This window comes from Grammomys surdaster, unplaced genomic scaffold (genome assembly GCF_004785775.1).
Source record: "Grammomys surdaster isolate TR1022 unplaced genomic scaffold, NIH_TR_1.0 371, whole genome shotgun sequence".
Taxonomy (NCBI): Eukaryota; Metazoa; Chordata; class Mammalia; order Rodentia; family Muridae; genus Grammomys; species Grammomys surdaster.
In genome coordinates this window covers 2,015,087-2,021,559 of record NW_021604790.1, presented here as the reverse complement: position 1 = coordinate 2,021,559, position 6,473 = coordinate 2,015,087, and the positions used below count along the sequence as shown (strand labels likewise).

Here is a 6,473-nt window from a genome sequence, read left to right as displayed (position 1 = left end):
CATCTGTAACTCCAGCTTCAGGAGATCTGAGTCCTCTTCTGGCCTTCTTGCGCCCTAGACACATACATGCACACAATACACATACATACACTCAGGCATGCACACATATACATGTACATGTGAAGTTACAGGTGGCACCCAATATGGAGCCCGAACCCACAACCCTGAGATTAAGAGTCTCATTTTTAAAGTATTTAAGAATCATCACTAAAAATAAGATTTGAGCTTTCTTTGTGCTGTGGAGGCACTAAAAATGGACACCCAGAAAGATGTTCAACCACCAAAGCAGCAGCCAATGATATATATTTGTGGAGAGTGTCACATTGAAAATGAAATAAAATCCAGGGATCCAATCAGATGCAGAGAATGTGGATACAGAATAATGTACAAGAAAAGGACTCAAAGGTTGGTGGGTTTTGATGCTCGATGAAACGGGGGAGTTCAGGAGTGTCTTCATTCATGCATTTGCCCCATTGATGTTTCTCTTTAATGTATAGCCTTTAACTTAGTTTACTTAATGACTACAGCTGTATACCTATGATTTCATTTTAGAAATACAATTGTATTTTAATACTTTGTATAAAGGACATTTTGGTTCGACATATGACTTAATTTATTGTTCTTGTAATTCCTCACACAGTGAAGATTAAAAGTGTTTCCCCAAACCACTTTAAAAAAAAGATTTGAAAAAAATTGAGGTTACATACATGTTAATTAATCAATGAATTAAAAGAAAGAGAAGGCACACCTTCCCCCAAGGCTCAGGGATTGTGGAAGACGGGTAGGAAGAGTGTGAAACGTCAGAGGAAACAGATGACTTCAGAGAAGCAGTGAGTGGTTGGAACCCCTGCTCACCCCTCCACCACAAGCTGAGAACCCTCCCTGACCCCCACAACCCTCCATCCCCCTCCACCCCACCCCCACCCTGTCTGCTCTCCTTCCCTCCACCCTGCCTTCACAGAGAAAACTCCAGGCCAACACATCATCGCCCCTTGCCTCTGAAGTAGCAACAACCCGCCCAAGGGTGCGACTAGGGGCTCAGCTTTTGATCATATGTGGGCATAATCCCAGCTCCTAGCTGACACGTCACATCTCATCTAAGGCATATAAGACCCCCTTGTCTTAGCCCGGGTGCGCAATTTCCCTGGCCCTGTTCCTTGGGACCAATCAACCCACCTGGGAGCAGACCTAATAAACCTGCCTTTATCTGCTTTTAATCTGATCTAATCTGGCCTATATTGCATTGGTTGAAAACCTATTAGTGGGCAGCTGCATATAAGAGCTCACAGCAGCTGTGACAGCATGCACGGGACCCATGCAGGTTCAAGTCAGACCAAGTCGCAGCATGGAGAGGGGAGGTTGGCATAATGTCCCACTCCAGCCTAGGAGCAGTCGGCACTGGGTAGGAGAGAGAGAATCGGTTTTCTTTAGGTGTATAGCTCCCACTAAGTCTTGCACTCTCCAGCAAAAGGCCACACATGCAAGGATATTTGGGCAGTACAAATTAGACTTGATAGGTGCTGGGTGGGTAGGGAAGGAAATGGATCTGGGAGGAGTTAGGAGAGGTGGGCAAAAATATTGTTCAAAATGCAAAATTCTCAAAGGAGTAATAAATTAGAACAAACAGGGAGAGAGAGAGAGAGAGAGAGAGAGAGAGAGAGAGAGAGAGAGAGAGGCAGAGAGACAGAGAGACAGACTAGCAGACTAACTGTCTGAAGGACTGGCAGACTGGCAGACTGACACAGACAGACAGACAGACAGACAGACAGACAGACTGACTGACTGACTGACTGACTTGGGGCCCAGCTTTAGAGATTCTAACTCAAAGGTAAAAATACAAATTTATTGAAGGATCTATTCCACTCCAGGTATGTTCCTAAGGTTTTGAGAATACAAGTCCGTACAAAACCTTCCTCTACCCCGACATTGCTGATAGCATCATCCATACATTTGAAAACAACCTAAAATTCATAACCGATGGACATATGTCCTCGATGTGGAGTGTCTACACAGTGGGGACTATGCAGCCAGAAGATGAAATCAAGTACCGGTGTACCCCACAGCACAGGTGAACCTGGAAAACTTATTAAGCAAAAGCAGCTTTGTCTCTAACAGTTGGATCACGTGTAGTGTAGTGTCCATAGACTGGCTAAGCTAGTCATTTCCAGGGGCGTAAGTCAAGGGGATGAGAGACCAACTGTGGATGAGTATGCCATTTTTTAGTGTGCCTCGATGATGTTTTAGATTTAGGTAGTGTTGTGTTTTATAAAAAGAAAGAGAGGATTGGGTATGTTTGGTGGAGGCATAGTAAGGTGTTGGGAAGAGAATGCCTCTACGGGCCCATTCCCCCTAAGGGACCAGCCACACCAGTATAGTATAGAATAGAGTTTATTCAGGACATGGGGAGGGGAGTAGAGAGAAAGGCAGAGAGAAAGAGAGAAGAGAAGAGGAGTAGAGTCTGACTATGAGCGTGGAGAGAGAAGGAGGAGGGGAATGGGGAGAGAGAGGATAAGGAGCAGGAGCAAGAGAAGAGAACAAGAGAGAGAGAGGGAGGGGGCAAGCAGCCCCTTTTATAGTAAGCCAGGCATACCTGGCTGTTGCTAGGTAACTATGGGGCAGCACCTAGACTAAATGCCAACAGGTAGTAGTGATGGTTGCACAATCATGTATTAGTCAGGGTTTCTGTTGCTGTAATGATACCACGTAACTAAGGCAACTTATAAAAGAAAGCATTCAATGGAGTTTACAGTTTGGTTAGAGGCCATGATCAAAAGGCATGGCAGCGGCAACAGCGGAGAGCGCACATCTTGATCCACAAGTAGGAGGTGGACAGAGAACACTGCAAATGGCACAAGTCTTCTGAAACCTCAAAGCCTGTCCCAGTGGCACACCTCCTCCAAGGCCACACCTCCTAATCCTTCCCAAACAGTTCCACCAACTGGGGACAAAGGATTCAAGCCCCTATGGGGTTCACTTCCATTCAAATGACCACACTTGTAAAGACACTAAAACCCCCCAAATCACACACTTTATGTATGACACGCATTGCTAAGTATGTTAATGTAAAAAAAAATTAGGAAAATCCAGTGATGAGTACAGCGTTCTTAGGCTAAATATGATGTATCATCTCTTATAGTCAATAAGGAGTTTTCCTGGAACACATTAAAGGACATTAAAGGACACTCACAGCATGTGAATTCTATCAAATAAGAAAACGAACAATGAGCAGAGTGACATGTGCCTGGAATCCCAGCAATAGGGAAGCAGAGGCCAGAGGATGGGCAGTGAAAGATCATCCTGGGCTACACACAGAGTTCATGACCAGCCTGTCTCTATGCCCCCACATTATCTGTACCATAGAAAAGAAAGGAAAAAAAATAGATGAGACACAGAACCCACAATATCCGACATATTCTGGCTGAAGTTCTCAGCATGTCTAATGTAGAGTTTTTCTGCCTTCTCCCTGCCCCCAATTCTGCCTCCTCCTTTATTATGCTGGGCCTCGAGCTAAAAGTCTTGGAACATGCCCTCTCCCTCAGGACGCCTCCAGCCTGATGGTGCATTTCCAAAAAGCTCCCGGGCAATGTTCCTCTTGCTACTCTAGACAAGAATACACCAAGACGTTTTGCTGTTCTAATTATCTCTAGATTATACAATTGCTTTCCTTCTCTTTTTAAAAACCTAATTTAATATAATTACGTTTATCCGGGGATGGAGAGATGACTCAGCAGTTAATAGCATTGGCTGTTCTTCCAGAGGAATCAGGTGTGATTCTCACACCTAAATGATGGCTTTCAATGGTCCGCAACTCCAAGGGATTTGATGTCTTCTTTTGTCCTCTAAGGGCACTAGGCATACATAAAGTGCACATGCATACATACCGGCAAAGCACACACACACACACACACACACACACACACAGAGGAAAATAAACAAAAATTTAAAGGAAATTATAAAGAAGACTAAATGCCGTTCCCTCATGGCTAGCTGGTGCTGGCAAGAAGCTAGCTGGGAAACACAGGTTTTGAAAACAGGTTCCTGCAGGGTCCAAATGGTCTTTCCTGAAACAGAGAAATGCCCAACAAGAGAAAGTGTTGGAGCTAGAACCCCAGCCAGACCACAGCCCAGCAGGGTTTTTTCTTGGCCACAGTCATCCCACACCAGAAGGCCACCTGCAGAGCTGTGGGCTGCAGAAAAGCGAGTCAGTATGAGCCCAGCTCCCACCCTGGGCCTCACAGTGGGTATCCCAGGACTTGTAAGACTTTAGGCTTCTGACTAATGAATAGGAAGACCTTCCTTCCTTCCTTCCTTCCTTCCGCTCTAAGCATCCCAGGCTTTTCCAGTGGCCACCCAGAACTTAAATAAGCCTTGAATGGGCATGGCGAGACTCCGTCACAAAAATAAACTTAAATAATATCCCAGAAAATTGTAAATTGTGTATTTAGAAATCAGAATGTATGAGGTGAGTTGTCTCATCCTGTATTATAGCTTTCATGAAACAAACAAGAACGCTCCCTTGGGCTAAAGTTAGAATGGACATATAGTTTACACCAGAAAGCATTCTGTCAGGCATCAATTTGGAGCATGCCTACTTCCAGTGGGAAATCTCTCTGGGACCCACAAGGTGCTCACAGCCCACAGCAAACTCAGGAAGACCTCACTGTGGTCTGAAAGCTCAGGAGAGGAACACAATGCAGGCTGAGTGCTTACCATCTAACTGGCCACAGCTCACGTGCTCAGACAACATCACACCACAGCCCCCTGAAATAGAGCTTCCAGATGGGAATGGATATTTGAGATATTTGGGATGAACAGGCCATGTGTCCAGCACCATGAAGAAGCATAACAATCAACCTGAAGCCAACTCATCTAATGGATTATTTGTCTAATATTTACTTTTTTATGTGTGTATATATTGGTGTGTGTGTGTGTGTGTGTGCAATCATGTGGAAGCCAAATCTCAACATCAAATGCCCTTCCTCAGGGGCAGCCCCATTTGGCTTTGAGACAGTCTTTTTAATGGACTGTGGGCCTTTTAGAATAGGTGAGGCTGGCTGGACACCCCCAGGGACTCACCTCTTCTACCTGTCCCCAGAGCTGGGATCACACCTGTGTGCTGCCACATTGGGCTTTTAATGTGATGGGGACTGAAGCCAGGTCCTCGTGTTGGTGCGGCAAGCATTTTGCCTATTGTGTTATCTTCCCAGTCCTTATTTTTTTTATTTCTTTTTGATGGTGTTAGAGATCATAATTAGGGCCTATTAGATATTCTGAGGACTTTTTACAAAAGCTTAGTTAAGGAGTCAAGTATGGTAGTACATCCCTGTAATTCCATTTGGGAAGCTGAGGCAGAGCCACAGTCCAAGGTCATCCTTGGCTATGTAGCAAGTTCAAGGTTAGCATCTTTGTTACATGGTATCCTATCTAAATAGAACAGCAAAATAAAGGAGCATCTTAGATAAGTATCTATTTTCCTTTATGTAGGTGGTTGGATTTTTTTGTCAGTTTGTTTTGCTTTGTTTGCCTTAAGACAGGATCTTACTATGTAGGCCCAGCTGGCCTTGATCCTTCTTGATCCTTGGCTTTTTGAGTGGTGGTATTATAGGCATGCACCACTAGACTCTATTCTGTTTTGTTTTATTTTCGTTTGGTTTGGTTGAGACAAGGTCTGCTATGTAGCTTAAGATTCCCTGGTATTCACAGTGACTCTCCTGCCTTAGCCTCCCAAATTCCAGGCTTATAGGTGTGTGTCACCATGCCCAGCAGCTCCCTCATATGTCTGCATGCATGGCTCATGATGAGACTAAATCAGAGTGGCAACCCCAGAAGCCTCCCAACTAGACAGGGTCCACTGTTTACCTAAAACCCCAAAGGGCAGTATCCCTGCTCCATCCTGGAATCCAAGGTCAAAGAAGCCACCAGGGCCCTGAAGTAATGAGGGATCAAGGAGGTCAGATCTTTTCCCAGTGCCTCCAGTAGACAATGCCAGATAAGACCCGGTGGCTGAGGGGGCACTGTGTGCAGTTAGAAGGACCAGCTGGAAAGGCTGGGTTCATCCAACATGAACAAGGTGCAGGCAGGGTGGGAATGGGAGGACAGGACTGCTCCCAAGAGGCAAAGGAAGACAGATCGCTGTGACTATGACTGGCTCACCTCAGCTTTCTACTCCTTCCCCTGTGCCCAGAAGGACCTGGAACTACAGAGCTGCTCTGAGAGGAAAGACAAGAAAGTCCAGAAGAGCTCATGTTCACATCTGCAGTTACTGAGTTCGGCTGCGGTTGATTAGCTCAAGTTTGCTGCAGCTGGGCAAAACGGGGTCTCAGAGAGACCCCAGGAAGAGAATGTGTATTTCCTACACACACACACACACACACACAGAGAGAGAGAGAGAGAGAGAGACAGAGAGACAGAGAGACAGAGAGACAGAGAGACAGAGACAGGCAGAGACAGACAGAGAGAGTCAGAGAGAGACA

At 45.5% G+C, this 6,473-nt stretch overlaps 1 pseudogene across 1 annotated transcript; it reads left to right on the top strand.

Annotated features, from left to right (window-relative positions):
* Nucleotides 1-231: 231 nt before the first annotated feature.
* On the top strand, nt 232-668 carry LOC114632197 (annotated as a pseudogene). Its single transcript, XR_003713047.1, has one exon. The product of XR_003713047.1 is annotated as a DNA-directed RNA polymerases I, II, and III subunit RPABC4 pseudogene (transcript).
* The last annotated feature ends 5,805 nt before the right edge of the window (nt 669-6,473 follow it).